The following is a 26,806-nucleotide window of genomic DNA, read 5'->3' on the forward strand; positions in this document are numbered from 1 at the left end:
AAGAAATCTAAACAGCTACCTGTGGGGCTTCACTGCCCCTCTCTTTTCAATGCAGGGCTGGTGTTCTGCAGCTTTCAAGCATTTTCAGGCATTGAGTAATGTGACATCTCTTGAGAAAATGGCTTAATAGTCAGGGGGCCTGGTACCTGCATTTTAAGAGAGCTGCCTGACCCACCCACGTAATTTTCTGTTGAGATTACTCATGCTTCTGGCAGAGCTAGCCTGCCTTTCTCTTGAGCTGGCCATAATGCAGGTGCAAATTAACACTGTAAAGTATTAACTTCAGCTCATTTTGTGGGTGAAAAGCTAAAGAAATCTGTAATCTGAGTTCATGTCTGTGTCCTTGTCTGAAATGTTTTTGAGCCTGAGACTAGTGATGTGTGCATTTTGAAGGCAGTGGATTAAAGGTACAAATTATGAATTACAGCATTTTTATGCCCTTGTTGAAAATGTATCCCATCAATTCCAAGAGAAAACAGCTCTCACACCAAGGAATCATAGAATCATTTAGGTTGGAAAAGACCTTCAAGATCGAGTCCAATCATCAACCATGCCCACTAAACCATGTCCTGAAGTATCCCGTCCACTTGCTTTTTGAATACCTTCAGGGATGGTGACTCAACCACTTCCCTGGGCAGCCCATTCCAATGTTTGACAACCCTCTCAGTGAAGAAATTTTTCCTAATATCTAACCTAAATCTCCCTTGCCTCAACTTGAGGCCATTTCCTCTTGTCCTATCTCCAGCCACCTGACAGAAGAGACCAACACCCACCTCACTACAACCCCCTTTCAGGTAGTTGTAGAGTGTGATAAAGTCTCCCTTCAGCCTCCTCTTTTCTAGACTGAACAGCCCCAGATCCCTCAGCCGTTCCTCGTAAGACTTGTGCTCCAGGCCCCTCACCAACTTGGTTGCCCTTCTCTGAACACGCTCCAGCACCTCAATGCCTTTCCTGTAGTGAGGGGCCCAAAACTGAACACAGTACTCGAGGTGCGGCCTCACCAGTGCTGAGTACAGGGGAACAATCACCTCCCTGCTCCTGCTGGCCACACTGTTTCTGATACAGAAATACAACTGTAGAAGATGCATTCATGTGTAGTCAGATCCAAGTAAAATTAAATCCAAAGTGGCAATAGCCCAGGATGAAACTTGATGCTAATTGTACATAAATAGCAGAGGAACTGTCATATGACAGGCCATAATCAATAAAACATGCCTGTTGTGACAAATCTGTATGTCAGGTGTCCTGACTGAGATACAGTGTTGGTGCTGTTGTATACCTTGCCGTCTCCTGGCTCTGCTGGTGATTTAAGTGTTGTTATGGATTTATTCCTCACATAGAATTAATTTATAGTTCTTTCCACCAAAACAAAGAACTGGACTGAGCAAATGAATGAAACACTCTGTTATGCAGATGCTACATGCTGTATCTATAGCTTTGCTAAAATAATTTATGTGCAGAAATGCACTCTTTGAACAAAATTTATTTTTTCCCCGAATAAGAAATTTAGGATCTCTTGTTTTGCCCAATTGGTAGTCATTAGAACACTTTGAAAGATTGAGGTCAGCCTTGGTAGATACTATTCATGCTTTTTTCTTTGCACAATGTTACATGTCCGGAATTGTTCCAGGGAACAAATGTGTTTAGCAGATAAGTTGGGGTTTTTTTCCCAACAGTTTGATGCTTTTTGTGATCACATCACAATACTACTGTAAAAATTTGCTTGCTTTTGTATATCCCGATTTCTAATTGTTTGTAGCTACAATTGCTTGTAGCTCTAGTACTGTAATTGCTTCTGCAACTTAACATGTAGAGATTTTTTTCTATTAAAAATATGTAAAGCTGTATTAAGATTGGGGGAAGGGGGGAAGTTTGTGGTGGCTCCAAAGAAAACAGTAGAACAAGGGTTAAAAGGAAAGGTATGTTGTTAATGGGCATAGAATGCCAGATGTGTGATTTCATTCAAATGAAGAAGAAGAACTAACTGAAGATAAGGTGCCAAGAAGATGGGGAACTCAACTTGAGCCATAAAATATTCTGATGAAGAAAACTTGGTGCTTGTGGGTGTATGAGTGAGTAAAGTCAGTGTAGCCAGAGATTTTTTTAAAATAAATGCCATCTTCCCTTTCATGAGATCTCATACAGAATTTTGTAACTGAAGTTTCCTACAACCAGGTTAAAATATTAATGTACAAATGCTTGGAGGGCCACAGAATTGACTGAAAATTGGTACATTATGGAAGGGGATGCAAGAATTTTCATCCAGTTTGATAATTCCTTATGGCAATTTTAAAACTTAGTTTTAGTTCACTACAACTTTTGCTAACAAATTCCAACCACGGAGGAGGTGTCTTATCACTACATAATGTGTTTTTGTTGTTCACAGGTAGTCAGAGAAGCACTTGCTAGCAGTCTGTACCAAATCAGCCAGTCACCTTGCTTTGGCTTCCTCTAGCATGTTAAGTGAAGGTGCCGGACTACCTCACATCACTTTTCCACTGGAGGAAGCAGAGATGTTGGCCCAGGAGTACTGAAGAATCACAAATGCCTACACACAGGTTTAGAAGTGGCTCATGAGAAGTTCTACTAGGAGGTGCCCCTCCATATGACAATTCTTGATAATGCTGTTCTACCTTGACCTTGGAGGATGTTTTTTGCATACTGTAGTTTTGTGGATTGCTGTAGACATCCAGTCCTCAGCTGACATCTGGGTCTGCATCCACTTCTGGAAGTAGGCAAAAGCCTTTAGTAATTAGGACAGAGCAAGTCTTGAGGTAGTGTAGTAGCTAATGCAGTGTGTTCTCAGAATATCCTGTATTTCTCTCCTTTTCCCTGTTCGTGTTTTCCCCTATTTCATGAGTGCCAGCTAAGGCTTATTTGAAACAGAGCACCAATGAAGGTCCCTGAAACCTCTAGCAGCAGCAGTGGCCCTTTAGCACTTCTTGGAGGGGTACAAATAAGGCTTGAAGTGTACTCTGATTTGGGCCAGGCAGGAATTTATCTGGGATTTGAGGAGTCCTCAGGGATTATCCAGCTAAATGTCTAGTTATTGAAGTTCTTATTTATACCACCATTTATAATCTTCCCTGCTGAGTCCCATTTTTAAGATTATATTTACTATACCTTCTATTAGATCCAGCTTCCATTTGAAATCATAAAGAGCCAAAAGCAAGAAAATCTCTTTTTGGTTTCGGGTAATGCTGCAGTCTCTTTCTGGCCCTTTGAGGAACATCCCAAAATACAGTGCCCCCCCATCAGGCTTCATTCATGACTTCTTTTTCTTCTAACCAAAGAATCCCTGAGCTGTATTTCCTCATTTCCCTTTTCTTAATAGTCCATTTTCCTCTCTCACCTTCTCATGTGACTGTCCTGGCATTCTCCTGCATGTGATATTTATATAGTTCTTAGCTGTAAATGGATTTCTTCTGGACCTTGAATGGTCTGGGAATTGCATTACACTTCAAGGTGACTTTCCCTTTAGTTACAGCTGTGATCTATCTTCTAGCAGGCTGCAAAGTCCTAGCTCTATCCTGCTATTGTCATTTGATGCATTTTTCCTCTTAAATAAGGAAAAGAATTTCCTTGAAACAAATTGTTATTCGTGGCCTAAAATCGCCTGACAGTTTCTGATGAAGTCACATTATGATCCACCTCTTTCATTCAAACGGATGAAGAAACCATCAGCATTTTATTATGAAACTGTTGATGCTCAGCTTTTAGAAAATTTGAGCTTCTGGGGTTGTCATGGGTCTTACCTTCAATCCTGGAATCCTAGTATAATTCTGAAAGGGGAATACAGATTAAATTAAGCAGTGTGAAATTAAAAACTTTCCCTTTTCATATGACAATCTGATTAGAACTGAGGCATTGTTTTGTATTTTATTACCTTCATAGGAGAGATTTGTGACGGGTTCTTGCCTCATGGTGTTTTGATTCAGGTTTTTGTGCAGTAAGTAAATGTGAATGCATCTTGATATAGTTGTTTGGACAGCTATTTGATCCTCTATTTCAGCATTATTAATACTTCACTAGCAAGAAAGCTCTTTCTAAAGGCTCAGAGGTTCTATTCCATTTGGATAAACATATAACATTTCACATCATCTCCACAGTGCAGTAAGAATGTTTTTCTTGGGAAATTTCTCATCCTCTTTCTTTACAAACTGTCATGAATGATGAAGGAATTATGACAAGACTCTGCAGATCAGTCTCAATTCACTGTATAAACTTACCTATGCTATTGGAGAGAAAGGGTTGGTGTCTGAATTATGACGTTTATTTTTTCTAGGAAAGATTGGTTTACTTTACAAATTTTAAGTAATATATTTAAGCTGGTTTGAAGAAAAGATTTGGTTTTGTACCTTAGATAAGTGACAGACATTTTAATTTAGGTCCCTCTGCAACACAAACATAAATAATATTTGGAGTAGAGAAGGGATCAAAACTACATTAACTTCATCTTGAAAAGATGAAGTGGAGGATAGCACAATTTCTAATGATGACTTGTGTGAGTACTTACTACTTCATGTTATGTTGTGTTGTTTGATTAACCTATTTTGTTTCTCTTAATTTCTTTGTCTGGATGATAGACCACAATGAAGAATATTTTAGTGGAGTTATTGAAGGTGAGGGACCTGACTCCTGATGACTGAAACTTGTGAATAATTATAATCTTTGTGAAACTTAATCACAACAGAATTGTCCCATCTTACTTCGGCATCTATGAGAGATGAGAATCCCTCTGCTCAGGGGAGTGGGATACGACAGTGGTACCATTCCATGCAGTAGAAAAGAATTCCACAAGATCCAGACAAGCTTCTTCTGTGTGTGTTTATTGTCTAGGCCAGTGGTATGGGTGTGCCTATCCCATGTCCTTTTATTGCATGCATTGTGAACTTTTCAAGGCAAGAACAGGGTGTTTGTTAACTGCCTGGCTTGTTGTGGATATTACTGGAAAGAAGAGAAAAAAAGGATTTCTTGTTTTTTAGCATGAGGCAAACTTCTATCAAATTTGCTGTGGAAAGTGCTGACCAAGCTGAAATATACTTACATCTGACCTAGGATCTGAGAGCCATCATTGGCATTAAACCTTAAAAAATGGTTACATGATGCTAAATTCACCCTTCAGGGAAAATGACTGGGAGGTTGGGGCCTGTTGTTTAATGCAGAAAGAAGCAGAGCACAATAAAATTTTCAACATCTTCCCCTTAGGCCTCAGGGCTCCAAATCCTGTGAGAAGGTTTGTTTTTGCTCAGTGATGGGTTTGATGATGTTGCAGTCACTGCTCAGAGAGGAGCTGTTAGTCCTAGCACTGGGATAGGACTGGGAAGTGGAGGGGAATCCAGAGTCCTAAGGATCTCCTGAGTCTTCCCCTGGGTTCAAAAAATATTAGAGAAGCACCTTTTCTGCAGCAGTAAGGAAGGTGAGTAGCATTATGCTGCTTGGTATGAGCTGCAGATGTACGCAAGGCTGGAGCTATGGTTACATGAATGCTCTTGGAGCATGCAAGATGTGTGGCCTTATTTTTATTTCTTGCTGCATGCTACCTTTGATGACATCCATTTTTGGGGGTAAAGCAGACCTTTGATTTCCTTTCTTTTCTACTCCCTGTAGAACTGGAGCACATGCTCCACTAGCTACTTTCAAAGTAGGTTAGGGGGTTGTCTGATACATAAACATCAAAGTAATGTTGTGACCTAGTAGGGTAAAGAAGTGGGTTTTGAGGCGATTGTGTGATTCCATGTATTTCTTGTGGAATGGATGTACTTAATATGATCAGCTGCTTGGATCTTCCTGCTTTGGTAAATTATCTGTTATAAGGTTGGGGCCTTGCAGAGCATTGAGAATACAGATGAGTAATAACTATTGTGATCTGTGGTAGTGCTACAGTGCTTATGCCACCCAGCTTTAAATGTTGCTGCTTGTTCATATTATCCTGCAATTCATTTATTTTGCTCTTTTGCTTGATTCAGACTGCAGCATAGTTCTGACATAATTGGTTGCATCTCAGCCAGGATAAGAAAAAAGTATTTTCAGATGTCACCAACTAGCACATTAGTTCATAAAAATCTTAACTTAGTCCCTTCACAAATCTCTCTGCTGGTGATAAGGGCAATTCTGATAGCTGTTACCCTGTTATGTTTTGCATGCTGTGAGGGGAACAAGTGTAGACTTTTTTGGACTTGAAAATGGGGTGTTGCAATGAAGATTACTGATACCCACAGGATTGGTGATGGCACAAGGAAAGAAGTGCACTCATGGTAAGGACATAACTGCAGAAATTCCACTTACGTTAGAGGACACATTGAAAATGTCTGCTTTTTGTAGTTTTGTGGGGGTTTTTTGAGCCTTCTCTTGAATTAGATTATTATAAACATAGGAAATATGCCATTATTTTTGTCAAAATAGATGCTGTCTGTTGCTAGCTCTTCATTTATACACAAGTCTATGGTGAAAGAACAAATGATTTTGTATGCACGTCAGTTCTAAATCCTTCTATTTTAGTTCTTTTCATACAGCAGGCAAAAGGATACAAGAGAATAAAGTTCAATGGAGGGAAAAAAATACTGATGGCATGACGTGTCCGTTATACCTATGTATGACTGTATTAACTGCTTATTGGTTTACCTTTTCTGTGATTTTGAAAGTTGGCCTGCAAACCTAATGAGAAATTTACTTTCACATTGAGAACTGGAGCGTATGTAGTTTGTAAACATATTTCATAACATGAACTGTAGGTTCACTCCAGGTCTTTTTACTCGTAGTAGGTTTTGCATGGCTTGTGTTTTCTTGTGGTAACAGATACGTCACTTCTGAGATGACTAACAGCACAGAATCCTAGAGTGTTTTTTCCCAGACAGCCAGGAACAAATCAAAACAAAAGAAGTATGAACAGTCATACCCAGTGCTGCATATTTGTGATCATTATATACAGGGCATTGCTCTTCAGAATATACTTGGAGACAGGGTATTGTTTCCAGCACTTTTCATAGAATCATAGAATCATTTAGGCTGGAAAAGACCTTCAAGATCGAGTCCAACCATCATCCATGCCCACTAAGCCATGTTCTGGAGTTCCTTGTCTACTCGCTTTTTGAATACCTCCAGGGATGGTGACTCAACCACTTCTCTGGGCAGCCCATTCCAACGTCTGACAACCCTCTCAGTGAAGAAATTTTTCCTAATATCTAACCTAAATCTCCCTTGCCTCAACTTGAGGCCATTTCCTCTTGTCCTATCTCCAGCCACCTGACAGAAGAGACCAGCACCCACCTCACTACAACCCCCCTTCAGGTAGTTGTAGAGAGTGATAAGGTCTCCCCTCAGCCTCCTCTTCTCTAAACTAAACAGCCCCAGCTCCCTCAGCCGCTCCTCATAAGACTTGTGCTCCAGGCCCCTCACCAACCTGGTTGCCCTTCTTTTTACTGTGACCAGAACTGGATTTAAATTTTTTAATATTTCCCATTCCTAATATCTTTTAGTTAAACACCAGTTAAAGGAACATATTCACACAAGAAATTCCACTGTTGTTGCAGAGACTGCATGTGTAAGTAAGGATATTTGTTTGAATAATCACTCGGAGGTTGAGGCCTTATGTTATAAGGTATCAAGTGCCTCACTCAGGTGCTGAGCATCCGTGTTTTTCCATGAAGCCAATGGCCTTGCAGGACTGGAGGCTGGATGAGCAGTGCTCTTAATTCATGAAAAAGCACTGGTTCTCTTGCCTGGGTCCCAGTTCAGACTCCCATGCGGGTGCCCTGGCACCTGAGAAGCTTGCAGAGCAGTTTACAGGGCTGCCGTGGTCTCTGTCCAAGGCAGGGTCTCCCAGGTGGCCAGGTTAACCCCCATGTGAGCCACCCATCAGTGTGCCTGCCCCAGAGGGGAGATGAGGCACAACCCTGGGCTGCAGCCTGTCTGCATGTTGCATGGCAAGGCCCTGCTCCCCAGAGAAATGCTCACCTGTGCCAGCCTTGCAAGGAGGCTCCTTCACTTGCCCTTCTTTCTGACTGACAGATTTTTGCAGGAAAACTGCCCCCCCCCCCCCCCCAAATACTAACCAGAGATTTTATGTAATATGTTTGCAGAGAAGTATATTACTTAATATATAACAACGTGTATTAAAATATAATGCTGTAATTTAGAATTGGGGGAGTATTTTAAAGTTGTATGTGGTCAGTATGGGATCTTACAATGGCTCCTGCTGAGCAAAGAGCATTGCAGGACATGCCTGTGGTCTTTTTCTGTGCTTAACCCTTTAAATACCTATTGTGTGTAACTGTAGATTCCATATCACTTTTTTAAAAAGAATCTTTATTTCTTCTGTTTTATTTTGTCAAAGGCCCAATTAAAAGTGGCATTCAGTGGTCACATTTTGAGATGTATTTAGGCACAGAAAGACACCTCAGTTTTCAGAAGCACTTAATATTTAGAATATGATGTTTTCCCACATCCAAGTCTCTTCTCTATGCCACATAAAACAATCCCTGCTGAGAGAAGAGAGCAGATGGATTCAAGTGCTTTATACCAGTGACACTCTCACTCTTTAGCAGATGTTTAGCTGAAGTATGTGAGGCTGTTAAAACTTGTTCTCAATTTCAGCTCTAATTCATTGTTTTCTTCCCCGGGTCTCTAGGATCATGAGGAGTACATACATATGTTTGTAATTTGAGTACCACTCTTAAGTCCTACTCTTTATAGCCAGATTGACAAGAAAACTGCTATTTAGATCATGGAGGAGCTCTCAAATTCATTTAAGCTGCCATGCAGGGATACTGCCTGCATTTATTTAGTAGCACTTTGAATTTCTGAGCATCAGAATAAATAGTTTGCAGAAAAAATGAAATTTGTCTGTGATAAATGCGAACGTGAGGTCTCCCACTGTGTTATGTTTAGAATTGAGAGGTAACTTTATTTACTGTACAGATCACGTTTAGTTAATTTAAATATTTGACAGATCTTTTAGGGTGTGACATTTTAGGTTTCCGATTACATAAGCCATATAGCTTATTGATGAGAAAAAACAAAGGCTCTGATTTGCAGTGTAAATTTGCTTGCTGCTACGTTACTACAGTATCTTACATTTACAAGCCAAAGCAGTTAAACACTTGAAGTGAAAGATTGTTTATAGAAGTAAAGAAAATACTGGCAGAAGTTTCCTTTCACTGTGTACGTGGGTGTGTCTGACAGTATGCACATTTGCCATAATCATACCCATCAAGATGATTAATTACAGAGTTTTGACGAATTCTAGTGTGACCAGAGACAGTGAGTCTTGGTAAATATTACCAAGTTTTGTGAGGGTTTTTATTATTATTAGGCTAACAATATTAAGAGTTCATATTAAAGCTGCAGTTCCTGGAATTTGGTGATTTTTTTTTTTTTCCCCCCCAAACCGTGTATCTGGCATTTGTCATAGAGAAAACTGTAGAAGTGGGAGTGAGAAGGATGGGGGATATCTGAGGACGGGACAGTAACATGAATGTGAGCTTTTATGAAGGAAATCACATAATGTGGGGGGACTTTAGAGGAATGATTGAAAATGGATGAATTGGACAGAACTGATAGATTTGTTGAATTTTGGAGGGAGCTAGAGAGAAGCTGAATTGATGTATTCAAGGTATCAGACCAAATATTTAATTATTAGGCTGCTATCATAAAATCTTCAGTTTTCTAGGTGTGTAACTATAATAACACAAACAAAAAATACATGTAAGTACGTTCAAATTTTTAAAAATTATTTCTGCTTCTAAAAACACAGTAGGTTAAATGAGTTCTTCCATAAGTGTTCTGTTTTATAAAACATTCTGAGTTATGCTTTAATTGAATCTATCTTGCTCTTTTCATGTGGCTTGTTGACTGACTAGGAGCTAGGAACTGGTGCATTAAGAAATACATCTTGTCCTTTTATATTGACAATATTTGTAAACAATAATGCATCTGTACAAAAATGTGCACTATCAATAATTCATGGAGCATTGTCAGCCTTCCAACTCTTTTCTAAGTCAACACTAGAATAAATTTGGCAGTAGATCACAGAATCTCTTTGGAAGGCCTTACATGGGCTGAGAACTACCTACAAAATGGCACATTTAGCACTATCATTAACTTGAGCGTGTGATTTTTATGGTCAACAGACACGGATCTCAGACTGATTCTCTTTCTTCTCTGGTTATGTGTTCTCATTCCTTCACTTCTAGGGATACTGATTCATGTGCAGCTGTGCAGTAATTTGGACCGCCCCTTGGACTGAGTCCCCTGGAAAGTACTTTTCTTAAGGAGGGCTTATTTTTCAGCTGAATTAATAGGCCAGTCTGTCTAATAGGCACACAACTGCATAAGTCAGCAGAAAGGTGCGGGCAAGAATGGTTGATTAAAGGTAATGAAGACTTCATGGTGTTTTGTTGAGGGAGGGCTTTTGTTGAGGATTGTTGCTCTGCTTCTCCCATAGTAACAACAGAAAAACATCAGAAGACAGGAATTTTGAGAAATTGCAAGATTCAGGTTTGAATAAATAATTGCTCAGCAATTAGCCCACTAATGTTTTGTTACATGTAAAACATCCTAAGTACTTATTTGCTACAATACAAAGGTAGGCTCCGGTCCTGTAAACTGTTTCTTGTCAATAAGACCTTGCAGCATTGGAGGCACCTTGTGACAGATGTTCGTACAGACTGACAGCCTGTCCATCTGAAATAATTTGAAGGATCTGGGCTTAAGGCTTAATTGTATTAGTATGGTATAATAAAGCCTTTGTGCAAAGCTGTCACCTTCAGTGGACTGTAGGAGTTCAAATAGATTTGAATGACTACAAAGGTTTAAGGTTGTAACAGCTGCTCTAACATTGGGTGATGTCACACTGAGTAGTGTTTTGAATCTGTAAACCTGATTTATAATTAGAACAGTTTTCTTATTAAAAATCACACTGAGCCAGTAAGATAGCAAAAAATTCCTCTGTAGTTCCCGAGGAAGTTTCTTAAGATCCCTTGGTGATTCAGAAGTACAAATTCCCTGGAAAGCCACCTCTGAGCTTTCAGAAATCTTCTTTTAAATGTTTGTACTATTTAAGCTTTTCAGAAAAGCTACGAGAGCCTCACTAAAGAACTGCTAGTCTCTATTACAGAGAAAGTATTTTGCCAAGTGTCAAGACTGGGACAAACAAGCAGCAGCTCTGAGGTAGCTGTGAACAGTCCTTTTTCACCTCATTGCAGTGTAGCTTACTATATCGACATTAACAAAGTTAAACTTTGACAATTATTCTGCTGATGACTGTTTCAGCTGAAACACCAGTTGTTTCTAAAACTGAAGAACTAAATAATCTTATCCTAATCTGATCCTGTTGGCTTTTTTATAACACACTACCCTCTGGTCATTGCTGGGGAATGGTTCTTCTAGTAGAGATAGGCATCTGTTTAAGTTATAGCACTTTTATATAGGATGAAAATACCTCAAATATTCTGCTTTATATTTTAATCTTTTAAAAAAGTAATCTACCTAGTTGTTGTAACTTTAGTTGGTCAGCAAAACTTAAACAAGCTATCTTGCTGTTGACTGAAGATCTGTGCCTTTGCAAAAAGGCAATTGTGTTAATGGCTTAGCACATCTTACAAACTAACACTTAACTTTCACCTTCTTTGCTTGCAGCAGCAATGTCAGTAATTGCAGTCTGTTAAAACTGCATGGAAAACTACATTCAGTGCAGCCATTCGGAAAAGATCCGTTTCCCCTGCAAAACAGAACAGGTCATGTAGCTGTATGTATCCTGGAAGAAAGTACTGCTCTAGAATGATCTGTCTCAGCTCCAAGGAAGGGTTTTGGTTCAGTCGTAGACATGTATAGATTAAATTCTTTTCTAACATTTCATTTACACAGGTTTTCTTCCCTAATGGTCATTTTCATTGATAGCACTGGTTGGTTATTTGGGGGTTTTTTTGAGTTCTTTAGGGAGTAAGGTACAAATCCATCAACTTCAGTTTTGCTGTGACATTGCTTATATCTACAACTATGTGGAATTTGTGTTTGCAGGAATTGGTGTAAACTACTGATATATGAACTTGTGGGGTTGGATCTGAGAACTTTGTTTTCAGTCTTGGATTTGAAAGAATCACTGCCATCTTCGAAATAATTCTGTTGTTTCCAGCTTCCTTAGAAGCCAAGGATATATCTAGGATCATTTGGATAAGAGTTATAAAAATCACAAATCAGTCATAAACTGAAAATGGCACCCAGCAGTCATTTAAAAGTGATTCTTGAATATTTACTTTGGTTTAGTGGGCTCTGAATTGTCTCAGTAAAATATTTTTCCTTTTATGCTAATTTATTTATGCAATTTTAAAAAAGCAAGAATCTAAAACTGAGAAGTTACTAACACCACAATAAATACAATGACACCTTGTTAAAATAATAATTTTAGCAGCAAGTCAGGTGGTGGACACAAATAGGGACTTCTTATTCTATAGGAAGAGTATTTTTGAAAAGAATCCTGCATTATCTGGAGCATGTTAATTCTGTTCCAGATGTTACATTGTACCTGATGTTCATAGGTTGTGAAGTGAAAGAAATCTACAGACAAAAAGTGTAACTCTCACTCTTTTTTGTTGATCTCATGAATGTGTGTGCTCGAGTCAACTACAGATGTGTTCATACGTGTCTAGGAAATCAAGGGAGCAGAAATAAATGGGTCAATTAATCCACTGGAGAAAAAAATCCCAGATCTATAAGCATTCTGTCCAAGTGAGGAACTGAGGATTTTAATCCTCAGGAGTGGTCAATGCTTTAAATAGTTAATGTGAAAAGGTCATATCAAAGTGGCTTGTAGCCAATATCACTTATTATGGTTTTTACACTCACTGTCAGTCACAAAGAGGGAACACACACATGCTGGAAGAAGGTAATTGTTGCGGATTAAAGCCCCATGTGAAATGAAAGAGCCATCAAAATTCTTTATAGTTGCTTGGCATGAGTTCTGATAATACAAAGTTCTCTTTTATTATTATTTTCAAATGCAGCCATCTACCACAGACTAAACAAAAATCCCACAAGACAATAGCACCAGCCTGTGAGTATAGTATGTTTAATTGCTGTGCACAGCTGGAGCTGGCAGGTGAAAAGTAGAGACATGATTGCTTGTTCAAATAGGAAGATTTAGATTTCTTCTACTTTTTTCCTGTTTAACTTCATCTCATAATTTAGCTGCAGTTAGGATTTTGTTGTTTTGCCATATTTTAGATTTATCTACCTGCTCTTATTTATTTAACATACAGAGAAACATTTTTGGTTTCTCTTGCATATCTCATTGGCGAGAATAAAAAAGGCACAATTCCCTAGCGTTGGGGTCACACTATGCAAGACTGGTCATCATGCAAGCTTAAAAAATCATACTCATGAAACATATCTCTTGTGAAACTCACATGTAACAACATTTTTTGACTTATTGTATGTGAAGCCAAGCCTATGATGACAGTGTTAAGACAGATGTATGCACTTGAGCAGAGATCCATAGTTCATAATTTTCTTCAGGGCTGTGCTTAAAGTACTGAAGAGTTTACACACCAAGGAGGAATACAGGACACTTTCTTACAGTCATATTTTCTCTATTGCTGGTTGTTTAACCCCAGCTGGCAACGAAGCATCACACAGCTGCTCACTCACTCCCCCTGGTTGGAATGGGGGGAGAGAATCAGAAGGGTAAAAGTGAGAAAACTCGTGGGTTGAGATAAAGACAGTTTAATAGGGAAAGCAAAAGCTGTGCATGCAAGCAAAGCAAAACAAGGAATTAATTCACCACTTCCCATCGGCAGGCAGGTGTTCAGCCATCTCCAGGACAGCAGGGCTCCATCGTGTGTAACGGCGACTTGGGAAGACAAACGCCATCGCTCTGAACGTCCCCCCTTTCCTTCTTCTTTCCCCAGCTTTATATGCTGAGCATGATGTCATATGGTCTGGAATATCCCTTTGGTCAGTTGGGGTCAGCTGTCCTGGCTCTGTCCCCTCCCAACTTCTTGTGCAGCCCCAGCCTTCTTGCTGGTGGGGTGGGTTGAGAAGCAGAAAAGGCCTAGACGCTGTGTAAGCACTGCTCAGCAATAACAAAAACATCTTGGCATTTTTAACACTGTTTCCAGCACAAATCCAAAACAGAGTCCCATACCAGCTACTATGAAGAAAATTAACTCTACCCCAGCCAAAACCAGCACATCAGTCATCAAGTATTATGCAGTAACATTGCTTCTTACATTTAAATCGACCAATGCTGTTTTGCACAGGTGTTGATTCTTCTGTGTTTTCCATGTTTTATGTGCTGTCTTAGGTCCTGTTGTTCCTGTTTGAAGTCAATAGGTGCTCTTACTGCACAAAAAGTCCAGTCTTGAATGTTATGCAACCAAATTAGGCTTCCACCTGCCCAGTCCTCAAGAAAACCTGAACAGTTGGTGATGATGGGAAGAGGCCTCATTATTAAGAGGTAATTACTTTTGCTTTGGTGCGTTTCAGTGCATTTGCTAGCATATTACAGTCAGCATGATCACACAATTAAATTGCTACAATAGTTGCATATATTAAGAACAATGCTAGCAGTTGTGAGAGATAACACTGTAGTTGAGATTTTCTAAAACAGTAAAAGAAATGTTATTTATAAAGGTGCTGTTGCCTTCTTTGAATAGCTTAGGACTAGGTCTTATATGCATAGTCAATGTATACATACATGCATAGATACACACATATAAAATGTTATTTTCTATATCTGTGCATTAAAGACAAATTATGATTGTTGATGTTGAGAAACTCAGAATGTTTAGTTTCTTGGGGTTTGTGTTTGCAAAACCACAGACGCAATATTGTTGACTTTTGTCTTTGATTCAGATTAAGGGGAAAAAGAAATTTGTAATGTTATTGGTGGTTTCTGTGCTTTTACAGTCAAATATATTTGAAAACATGCTCTATGCTTTTTGCCTGAGCGTGTACCGTGCCCTGTGTGTAAACTTTTTTAAGTCAGCGTTGCCTGGTTCTGAATTACTTCAGGTTGACAGATGCTGTCATGCATTCAGTGTGGATGGAGTTCACTGAGATTTTGAAGTTTCAAGTTACCAAATACTGAAACACAACTACTATTACAGTATTAACAACTGTTTTAAGTGATAAAAAGCCCTAGCGTTATGACCAAGTATGTAAATGCAAGATGTTCTCCCAACAAACAATTGAAATAAAGTACCAATAATAAAAATCTCTCAAATTTTAAAAGAAAATCATTGTTCCTAAAAATGAAAACGTCAACTGGACTCAATTTTTCCACTTGAATTTCTGCCAAAATCATTCAAAATTTTTGTCATTTCCCTTCTGTATATTTTTTGATTCACACAACTGTGGAATTTCCTGTTTTGTTTTGGTTTTGCTAGCGCAAAACCAACCAACAGTCAAGGTCATTCTAGAAAACCAAACTTTCAGTAAAATTTGAACAAAAAGTTGACCTCCTCCCGTTTGTTCTTTCTCTGTTCTCTGACCTACTGTTTTGGTTTGTGGTGCTCTAGTCTTTCCCAGAGTCTGCTTTTTCACTCATACTCATGTTTCTTCCCCTCTCCCTTCAGTTCCTTGTTTGCTTTATGGTGAGCACTCTGTTGATTTTGCTCTTTCACCCATTTTTGTCTTCAAAGTTTTCTTTTTTCCTCCTTTTTTTTTTTTTTGGTCAATCTTTCCTAGTTCTGTGTCATTCCATCTCTATTCCCTTTTGCCTCCTCTGTCCCCACAGCCCCCTCGGCCACAGCCATAAACACAAGGTGGTCTGGTTCCCAAGTGCCAGTAGCTGGGCATGCCTAGGGAGGGCTTTGTCAAGGGGTCTGACGCTGCCCCTGTGCTTTTCCCTGTCACTGCATATGGTGGGTACAAGAGGAAGTTATCCCACTTTCCTGGGGATATCCCTGGCTGGATGAGGCAGGGGACCACCTGTGGGGAATGACGGGGTGATAATTGGAGAGGGAGGCTTGTGTTTTGCTGAGTGAATTCCCTTACATCTCCATACAAGGCCAGCAGCCCCAGGTCTTTGCTTTTTCTTGGGGGCTGCAGAGTGTCCCAGCCTTGTTTCTTGCCTGCAAGGGAGCCATCCTTGCCCTGCCAGTAGCTGCAAACCTCTGCAGCTGGCAGCAATTGGGTCTTGTTGTCCACCGTGAGCCCTGTTTCTGTTTGCAGGGAGCAATGCCTATTCCAGCAAGGGATGTATATTTTTTAATTAACTGCTGTCCTTATTTGAAGAGATCTGTCAAAGACAGACCCTGTACTTTCAACATACTTCTGATTGTTCCTTGGTGAGTACCTGTGCATAGAAATCCTATTAAAGTTGTGTTATTTTCATTCTCCAAATATTCGCAGCTCTCATTGATGCAACTGTAACAAACTGCTGGGTGAGAAAACTTGAAATTAGTTCAGATTTGCTTTAATTTTTGAATTGTGCATGTTCACAGATCAATTTCAGATTTAAAAAAAACAACAAACTTTTCCTTTAGCTATTGAGATTGATTTTTCCTGACGTTTTTCCATACCTATTACCTTTGTTGCCATCTCTACCATTCCACCAATCTATAATTTACCAAGCCTGTAATGAGACAGTTGTGTTTATTGTAGGAGTTTACACAGATCTTTGCTACCTTCAGACTGCTCGAGAGGAGAGACAGGACAATCAGCCTGTTGCATAGTTCAGTGGTAAGCATGGAGACCCCTGGATGTGGGGATGCTGTGAGTTCAGACTCTAGCTCTGCTGCACAATTAATCTTTGTGAAGGTAAAAGACTAGTGATTGTGTTTGGTAGGAAGAGCTGCAGTGGGGGTGAGGTACGTTTTTTAGGTATGTTGTGTCGTAGAATGGTTGGAAAGTAAGAATACGTCTATATGTCTTTATTTTCTTGGCATCTGTTTTTCTCTGCTGTTTTCTTCCTTGTTCCACATGACCTTCCATGAAAGGTACAATCGTGGGAGGAATTGGTGGGTTAGAACTAGTTTTAGTTGCACTTGACCTCCAGCTCTTCCTGCAGATACACTACTCTGTGTGAACCTAGGACAGGTAAGACAAATGTCTTTCACTTGCAACTCTACACCCAGTGGAAAGGTTACTGGCCTTTGATGAGCAAGTATGCAAAAGTACAGTGAAGGTGAGCTAGGGAAGTGGGATCTGCTTTTTTGAGTGGAGTGACTCAGTGCTAGTGTGGCGGGGCTTGCAAATACAAATGTCTGTGTACATCACCCCTTTTTAAAAGATATTAAAATTGTCTTCCGTTATGTACTCTGAAATCTGCTGCTTTTCTCCCTCACTACAATTAAAATTACGTTTATGGTAAGTGCTGGAAAGTTTATTATTAGTTCTCTTCCTCCTCCATGGAAATTATTTGGCTTCTACCCTTGCCAGTGGGATATAAGACCACTGTATGATAATAATAATGGCTTATTTAATCACCCTTAAAATGTAGTCCTTTCTGTTTGTTTTTAAGAGGTTATTCAGCAAATAAGCAGAGCATCTGGAGAAAACATATTTGCTAGCAATATAGCTTAAGTGGATGTTTGTCTACCACTGTTAAAGCAACACTTGGGAGGAGGAAACTTTGAAATATTTTTGGTCCGTTACTAACTGTTAGGCAGGCTTTACTATGGTATAGAAAGATCTGAATTTGGAGATTTACAGCGATGGTAGAGTGTCCATGTTTTCATGTAATTGCAGTAATTCTGTATCATCTGGTTTAGTTGTTCGTAACATTCTCAAGTCTTTTTGCATTAAAACTGCTGACAAGCATATATATTTGTTGCTTGCTTTGTTGCACTGTCTTCTGCTTGCTATACCTCCCCTTTCTCCGAGTCCATAGTTCACATACTAGACATCCAGGTGTCTGCTGGTACAGTGTCTCAAGGAAATGCTGCTTTGATACACCATGACATTTATTCCAGAAACCTGGGTGGTGATGTGAGAATGCAGGCCTTGAAAGGTCCGTCTTTGAGAGATTTATTTTTCTCATCAGGGACAACTCGCCTTGCTCTCTGTCTCGTTTGTTGGGTTTTCTTCTTTTAATTTGGCAAGCATAATGCAAACATTGCTCGTCATAGCTTGCAATATATATTTTCTCGTCACGTGCAGATATTGTGGCAGAATAGGGTAATGGGTATGATGTTGGTCTAGCTGTTCTACTGAGTTGTCAAGTCACAAACAAGCTACTTAATCTCTCTGCTTTTGAGTTACCCCTTCATTCCCCTGGACCGCCCTAGAAAGGAAAATTCCCCCCTCTACCTCTCACCCACAGCAGCTCTGGCACAGAGCAATGGGCTGTCCTGCATAGATTTCCTCCCCCCATGGTGCTGCACTCTGGAGTGACAAGGATGCTTGGCTCCTGCTCCCTGCCACATAGCTCACTGCCTTTGAATCTGGCAGTAAGTCCATTGTATTGAAATGCCACAAATTACAGATGTCGCTCTAGTTTAGGCTGCATGAATGTTGTCATTTTGTTTCTAAATAGCATAATATGTAAGGTGTGTTTGTTGTTTAATTGAGCGCTAGGATAGGCTATGGGGATATCTATGCAGGCACAGGGAGTCCCCCTCTAACATCACGTGGCTGTGGAAGAATATCAGTCCTCTCTTTACGGTCTCTGGCAGAGCTTGCTGCAGGTGCAGAGTCACCATGCAGCCTGAGACCTGGGAGCATTTACCTGGCACTGGTGTATAACCGAAGCCATGGTCCAACAACTCCTCCATAATTCAGAGTCTCACAGAGTTGATCGAAAGCCCCCAAAGCCTCAAGATCCTTTCCTGTGGCCTCACTGTGTTTTGTACCAGGCCTCTGTTTAGAGTGAGTTTGAGGAAACTGCCATCCACGCTGCTCTCCCTTCCTGAGCAAGGGCAGCAATTTGACAGCACACCCTTTTGGTTTTGTTTGGTGATACCCATTGCGCAAACTTCCTTTGTCTGTGGCTGCTTGGCAGGCAATATAATTTATCCTAGTTTAATGTGAGGTATTAAGCCTTTTGTGCAAATCTGACTGTTCCCTTTTAGATAGGACCAATGTTTTGTAAGAAGAAAGGCAACAAAGTAAAGATCATTACATATGTTGTCCTTCCTGCTGTGTTTTAACTAAACACCATCTGCTGAAAGGCTGAATCCCCTTTGGAGGGACATCATTCTCCTGTTGTCAACTGAAGCACTTCTGAAAAACATTTTTTTGTTTTAAAGCGGAGAGTTGCATTTGGATAGTCTTTAAAGGAATTTTGAATAGTTGAAATAACACTTGTTTTGGGAAATACTTTATACTGTCAGTTGTTATTTTGAGTGTTACGGGGTAGTAGGCACTATAGAATAGAGGAGCAGAATAATAGTATTTTGAAAATCCAACAGTAAGGATACTAAATAGCTCTGTGAGCATGTGCTGGTCCTTTACATCCAAAATTTTAGAGGGATCCCCTCACTCTGAACACCTAAATTTACATGGCTAATCTTTTTTGCATACAGGTCACTTCTGTTTTAAGTATCTAGGATAAGTAACAACAATGGATTGTAAAAGCTGGATGAAAAAAATGCACAAAAAAAGGCTGCTTCTGAAAGTGTTGGCATTAACTGCTTGGAAGTAATAGAAAGATATTGTGCTGGGTTGTTAGGCTTTATTAATTATTTGTGAACAGTCTTAAGCACTTGGTGCTGAGGAATCAAAGTATTTTTCTTTTACTGCTATTTTTCAACACAAAAGAGGCCTCTTGGTCTAGCTAGCAAAATAATTTCAAGCTTCCACTAGATGTGTTAGAAGGAGAAAATATCACTTAAGCTAGTGATTACTGCCTGTATACTAAAGCTTAACAGGTTATTTCAATAACATGCATGTTAAATTCATAGTCTGTATTTGTTGTTGATGGACTAGCAGTAACAATTTTGAGTTCTCTTGAAACTGAACTCTAATATGTTCTTGGGGTCAATCCTCTCCATTGGCTGTCTTATTAGCAGTTCTACTCAGCTATTTATACAAACTTTTCAGGTTGCCAACAAAATGATCAATCACGTTCACAGCATGAGTAGTCTGGGAAGCAGGCTAGGAACTTTAGGAGAATTGTCTTGCTGATCAGAGATTACCTGCAGGTTACAGTGAATCCCTTTTTATTAGAAAGGTGCAAAACCTCTTTGGCCTCTTGTGCCTCTAAAGCCCCCAGCCAGCTTCAGTGGGGATGTCTGTGAGAGTAAGGACTGGGTAGAACTGGAGCGCCTGGGGACAAGATGTGATTCACCATATCACAACTGGGGTCAGCAAAGTCAAATAAGGAAATGAGAGAGAGTGAGAAATGTCTGATACTCCAGGCATGCTGGCTGCCAACATTAAGCAGAGCAGTCCTGCAAAAGTATTTAGTAATTTGCTTTGCTGGATTTGAGATCCAGTGTTTTGCAGCACTGGAAATTTGAGGGTTTAGTGCCTGAAGCAGGATGTTTTTGGAGGAAAGATGACCCCCCCTGAACACACTGAAGACATTTGATGGGAGTTTTGCTATAATGACTATAATGAGACTAAGATGTGATTGCACATATTCTAGTTCCAAATTTCTGGGCTAATTCTTGGCTGCATTTATTCTTGTTTGACCTTCTGAAGTCTAGAGGAGGCAGCTTTGGCTTTTTGCCTTTGTGTCAGCATTAGCAAATATGGCATGTCTAAAACTTGAATTCTGGGTATTTCAACAGAAAATTTTAAGCACAAGGAAATAGAAAATCACTGATGCACCTAAATCATTTTGTTATTAAAAAAATAATAATCAGTAGTTTGAGACCATTTTGGTGCATTTTGTTTAGCTTGAAAGATGACACTAAGAACTTCCTAGTACTTGATACAGTTTGGGGGGAAAAAAGTCTAGGAAGACAGAATGCATTCCAGAAAACTGTGGAAACAATTACATAATTAGGTTGTATTTAATAATTGTTTACAAATAGGCATTGTCTTAGTTCCAAAACTTGCTTCTAAATTGTTAGCTTGCAGCATTGTCGTACCTGATAGTAAAATAAATGGAGCTGAGCTTGATTTAGATTTGGTGTTTTATTGTGCTATAATAGATGAGACTCCTGTTCCTAAAATGTTGAAGCAAGAAGGTTTCTGAGGTGTTTGAAAATAAAACTGTATGGGAGAGGTTAGAAGGAAAAGCTGTGTGAATGTCTTATATTCACTGTCAACTCTTGGGAAAACTTGTATTTTTTTTTTCCTTTCTGTAGTCTTTTATAGTATTTATACTATATTCTGAAGTACTCTTCTGTTATTTGAAAATGACACCTTTATTATTTTATGGTAAAAATCTTTCACACTTCAGTAGGCAATCATTTTCTCTTTCCTAGGTTTCTTTTTTCATCCAGGAGCATTTTGCTGCTTATTGCTATCTGTGAGCCGTTTGAACAGCATAACATATTCAATAGCACTTATGAAGCACACTGAAATATTTTCAGCACTAGTGTTCTTTGTAGTGCACACCAAGACAGGATAAAAGTAAGATGCACATGAGAGAATGCATAAGGTGACTTATCTAGTGTATGGCCTTTTGAAGGTGGTAGATGACCCTCTGAAAGGTGGTCTGAGGTATGAATGCTTCCACATTGAGATTAAATTTTGCATTATAGCTGTATATGGATATGCAGATAGCTAACTGCCCCTGGGAGGGCTCATCCCCTGCCTTGCATTAGCTCTGGAAGAAGACTAGGACAGTTTAGCAAGCTAACTGGCAGAAAAGTTCTTGTGGGACTTGTTTCTGACCATTTAGTTTCCTGAACTAGCTCCTTGAAGGGTTATCAGGTGAGCAGTACAGCCAGCACAAAGGCTGGTATAAAAGGACTGGATTACATCTTGCTGTAGCAAAGACAGAGTGCTTCCAGTCTGAGAAAGATGAATGGCATGGAGAGTTACCAGTCAAGAGAGCATCAGTTAGAAGTGGAGAGGTTTAAGCATGGCTTGTTGAGCTACAGCTTTGCAGCACTGGAAATAATGAGTTGCAGGGGTATCTGATCAAAGATGGTGGATATGTCAGAAATCCTGTCAGGATTGAAACAGATAGGGTTCCCAGTTTGTGCACCTGCTACTGATGGAACTTGCATACCCATCAAATGGACAGCACTTAAATACAAAATTGGATCCTGTCTTTTCATTAAAAGAGGAGGTTGCATCCCCATCTTGTGTCAAAAGCTTCTGTCTGCTCCTGCATAGAAGAAACATGTTCCCCAATGCTTCTGCTGCTGAACAGAAAAATCCAATGGATGTGTAAAACTAACTGAAAAGTAGATAAATCTTCAGACTGATTTTGGTTGAATTTGAAATAGGTTCAACAGGATCAACCAACTACCACATTAATGTGTTGAATTCAATAATACGGAAAAACTCTTGCACTGGAAAATTAAAAGCTGATCTCCAAATAATTCTTATGTATTCAGCATCAGGCAAGAGGGGAAAAAAATGCAAATTAAACCGTAACATATTTGTCATCCAGAAGAGTTATTCCATGGCATTTTAGAGTATAAACACCATGAGCTGATTTCTGGAATCATCACACACTCAAAATACAGGGCTATGTATGCATGTAAGGCTGTGTGTCTGGTCCAAACTCCAAATTTCAGTAAATCGCAGATTAAATTGAGGTGTTTTCTCTGAAGGTATTTCTACTTATTGAACTTCTGCTGTATTTAAATTCCCTGTCTTCAACTGGGAATTCTGTGGCAGCAAGAAATGGATCAAAGTGGGAAGTCTGGGGACAACATGCAAGTAAGGAGGCATGGACACCTTCCTGGCCCTCTTCAGAAAGCTCAGTCTTGTCTGGTATAATTTGGCCTTTTGAAACTGAATGAAAAACATCTTCTAGTACTCACAGGGTGAAAGGGATTTTGGTTGCCCTATCTGGAAAACACTGGAATGAATTTACAGACTTCAGGTGCTGGTGCAAAATGGTGATAGTTTACCTTTGAATGGTAGATCCGTCATGGGAACTCTTAGTCCCTCTTATGCTCAGCCATAAAAAAAAAAGCCAATGGCATTGCTCCTGGCTGTCTGTCTCCCTTCAGGCAGTCACTAAAGCAGTAGCTTTTGAAAATCTTGTAGCAAAGGCCTAGCACTTGCCTCAGCAAAGGGGTTAAGGTCCTGACTCCTAGACCTGGGAGAAGTGAGGAGCCTAAATGCTCTGAGTCTGGGCCAAGTGCTCTGTGATGCACATCTAGGTTGTTCATCTGACAGGAGCCTGGTGGATTTTGGAGTGAAAAATGCTGGCTGGCTTATCAAGCAGGCTGAACATCACTGGGAAATTACACTTCCACTTACTAGCTGGGCCAGACTTTTTTACAGGAGGCTGTTTACTATGCTTCTCAAAAGCTGTACAGCAGAATTACCCTGAAAAGTCCCTCTAAGCTGTTTGCAAGTAAAGTTTTCCTTTGTGGTATCATCAGAAAATGCTGTGTAAGAGATACTTGCACCTGCTGTATCTCCCATAATTATCCTGAACTCAGCACTGGATTTTGTGTTCCTATTTTTAAAAGCCATCTTGCTAAATAGATGTAGAGAATGTTCCCTTTGGAAGAGTAAGAGAACAGCAGTGCAGCATTAGGGAAGCACCGTGGACTTGGCATGCCTTGTATCAGCTGAGGGAGTGAAAGGAGGAAGATAAGAGAACTGAATAAATTAGTATGGGTTTTGTGTGCAGAATACTGACTTGCAAATCTGACAATGACAGAGAGAAAAACTCTCTTTTTAAGTCTCTTTCATGTAATACAAATCACCTGAGGGATAGTTGGAATCTTTTCTGAAGGAATTTACCTTACATACCGTTTCAGATGGAATAGTTAACCAAAGGAAAATACCCTTGGCCTGCAAGCATTTGAAATAAGTGTCTACAAAAATAGACAGCAAAGCAGGGATATTGCAACCAGAATTCTGCATACTGATTGCCAGGTTTTGAGTCCGTTTATAGAAGTTGGCAGCCTTGCATGAAAAAAGAGCCAAGTAGTTGGTTACAGCTTTTGAGAAAACAGAGAAAACAAAGCGAAGAAAAAGACATACAGAGCTCCTGTTTGGATATACCATGTAAGATTAGATGGAGATTTACAAACCTTGGGGCCATGTTTTACACTTTGCATGGCTTATGCTCAGTGGAGTTACGCTTAGAACATAAAGGGAGGGCTGTGAAAAGTTGGCTGTCAGTCGTTTGCCGGCTGTATCAGTTCTGGAGCCAGCTGGGGACTGCTTCAGTCTACAGTTCAATTTAGTGTAGAGGCTTAGCCCAGCCAGTAGTTAAAGCACCTCCTGGCTGCCAAAGCAAGAAGGCCGGGAGTAGTAGCAAAGGCTGTGCTGGCTACATGTAGGAAGATACTACATCTTGTAGGAAAATGCCTACAGCAAACCCATCCAACAGCTACTTGCAATATCTGAATGGCTCAGTACAAAACACGCACACCATCTGAGCAGCAGGATGAGTATGTTTGGGCAATGAAAGGGGAAAAAGTTAAAACTCAGTGGTTTTTTTCCCCCCCAATCTTTTTTTAATACGTGTACAGTAGAAATACACTGCAGGGCTTGTCTGTGCTTAAACTTGCCTGGTTTAATTAAACTGATCATTTAAATTGGTGTTAATACCGGAGTGTGTGCATGTATAATTTTGTGCTTCTTTGTATGAGTTTTGTGTGCCCCTGTAAACTACAGAGCAGATTTAACTGGATTGATGAATGTTGCCAAATGTATTTGGAGAGTCCAAATTACCATGGCCAGCAACCAGTCTTTCACGTTCTTTTACTTAGTATGGGGGTAAATGTTCTGTTTTGGGAAGACATACTGTGCTGACAGTTCATTTGGGATTATTCATGGCTGTGTAGAGTTTCGGTCTGAAACTGTGTAAGTAGTAGGAAGTCTTATTCTGTCTTGAACTTTGAGTGTTTTCTTGATTTACGTTTGGCCTTTGGGAACCAGGCAAAGATACTAGACTGGAATTCTTGGGAGAAGGAATTGCTTGCTTATGTTTATTTGACTTTCTGTAGTCTGCGTGCATATAAAGCAGAGCAGTCTAGAAAATGTTATTGATTTCTCCTCCAGCATGGCACTGATGGCAAGATTGCAGATATTGGCTGCTGCTTGGCAAAATGTTGATAATAATGTCAGAACAGAACATGCCCCCCCATTTATATATATTAAAAAAATTAAGAAAGGGGTAACTATATTAAATGAAGTGGCTTTTAAGAGAGAAAAGCAATAATGAATCTAAATAAATGCTGCAAAACTCCTCTAAAAGGATATTAACTTAAAAATATAAGGGGGCAGAAGTGTGGACTATTTCAAGGCTATGATTTAAGAGTGTGAATCCATATAAGAATAAATGTTTAGACAAAGCTGGAAACTTCTAGCTGCAATGAATGTTATCACTTGAGAACAGAGATAACATGAAAAAGTACTCATCACTTGTGGATCTTTACAAAGGAGGGACTTGTATATGCAACAATATGGGGGGGGGTTGCCTATTTGTAATAATACACAGTCATGTACCCAATGTTAGCTAACAAAAGTACGTAATAATTTATACTTCAGTTACAAAGTGGCAGATGCACAGCAGGATGTGCTGCACCTAACAATATAGTAGTATAGATGGAAGTGAGCAGTAGTAGAAAATTACTGCATCTGGGTACATGGGTGATATGAGCGGAATCATTTCAGTGTGTAGATGAGGAACATATCTTCATCTTATCTAGATGAATGGGCTAATTTGACTGGAGGCTGTTATTTGCTTTTGCTTGTTATATATTTAATGAGCATTTCAGAAGGGAAACTGAGAGGAAAGCAGCTGTGAAAGGTCTCTCTTTACTTTGTTTTCTAAAATGAACTAACCTAAGTTCCAGAGCTGCGTTAGTCTGCCACCACCATAAAAAATTACCACTTTTCCTGTGATTAAAGAAAATCACCAGTAAAGCTGTGTTCCATAGGAGGTGTCAGCATATAGTGAAAAAGGCACTGTTCACTCATTTGGAAAGGAGCTCTACATTTCACTTCCACACAAGGTAACTCTGTACCCAGGCTGTCTCCATACATGCAGGACTTGGAGCAGACCTCAGCCTAGGTCGTGGAATGCAGAAAACAGCTGTTTTGCCTATAAATAAACCAAGAGCCCCTTCTCATATGAGACTTTTTTACAGATATGCTATAGAAATGAATTGTCACTTTAACTATTGGTGTTTAAAGTTAGAGTATGTGGTAGTAACAGGATTCACATTCTAATGTATGAAAGTCACACTATGATCAGGTTTCAGTCTTACCGTACTGGTATCATGTTATAGTGAAACCACTTGTGCTGCAAGAGTTAAATCTGTCAGCCTTTCTGTTTCTAATCCCCAGAGTGCCAGAGGTTTATGTCTTGGGTAGAAAACAAAACTCCACTGGATTTAGTCAAAAACATCTCCATGCACCAGTGATTATTTTGTTGTTTCAGTCTCTTGTCAAATGCTTAAAATTTTTTTTTATAATTTAACAAAGACTTTTACTGTGGGGGAAAATGCCTGTTTGATCTCCTGGACTGTTTGGTTTTCTTTTTTTGGCTTTCGTTTGGGTTTGGTTGTTTTTTTTTTTCTTCGTTTTTCATGTGAATCCACAGAGAAGCAGCAGTAGGAATTCCACTGATCTTGTCAGCTGGCTCAGTCCCTTGTGACAGCTTCTCAGTGACCAGCGAGTTCAGGTTCTTCTGCTCAGCCCTTGGCCACTTGCACATACTATTGCCAGGTAACTACGTGCAGTTGTGGTAACAATTAAGTAATGTGAATATTTGTCATACAGTGGGCTACTGTGGCAGTAAAGGGGCATGTGACTAGCACCCAGGAGT

The 26,806-nt window shown here is 39.7% G+C and overlaps 1 long non-coding RNA gene across 1 annotated transcript in view; it reads left to right on the top strand.

Annotated features, from left to right (window-relative positions):
* LOC128140395 (uncharacterized) overlaps positions 1-14,446 on the top strand; it is a 42,756-nt gene extending 28,310 nt beyond the window's left edge. Inside the window, exon 3 of the long non-coding RNA XR_008234718.1 lies at positions 14,300-14,446. This is a non-coding gene — a long non-coding RNA (uncharacterized LOC128140395). The remainder of the gene's footprint in view (positions 1-14,299) is intronic.
* Positions 14,447-26,806: the final 12,360 nt, after the last annotated feature.

This window comes from Harpia harpyja, chromosome 4 (genome assembly GCF_026419915.1).
Source record: "Harpia harpyja isolate bHarHar1 chromosome 4, bHarHar1 primary haplotype, whole genome shotgun sequence".
NCBI classification, from domain to species: domain Eukaryota; kingdom Metazoa; phylum Chordata; class Aves; order Accipitriformes; family Accipitridae; genus Harpia; species Harpia harpyja.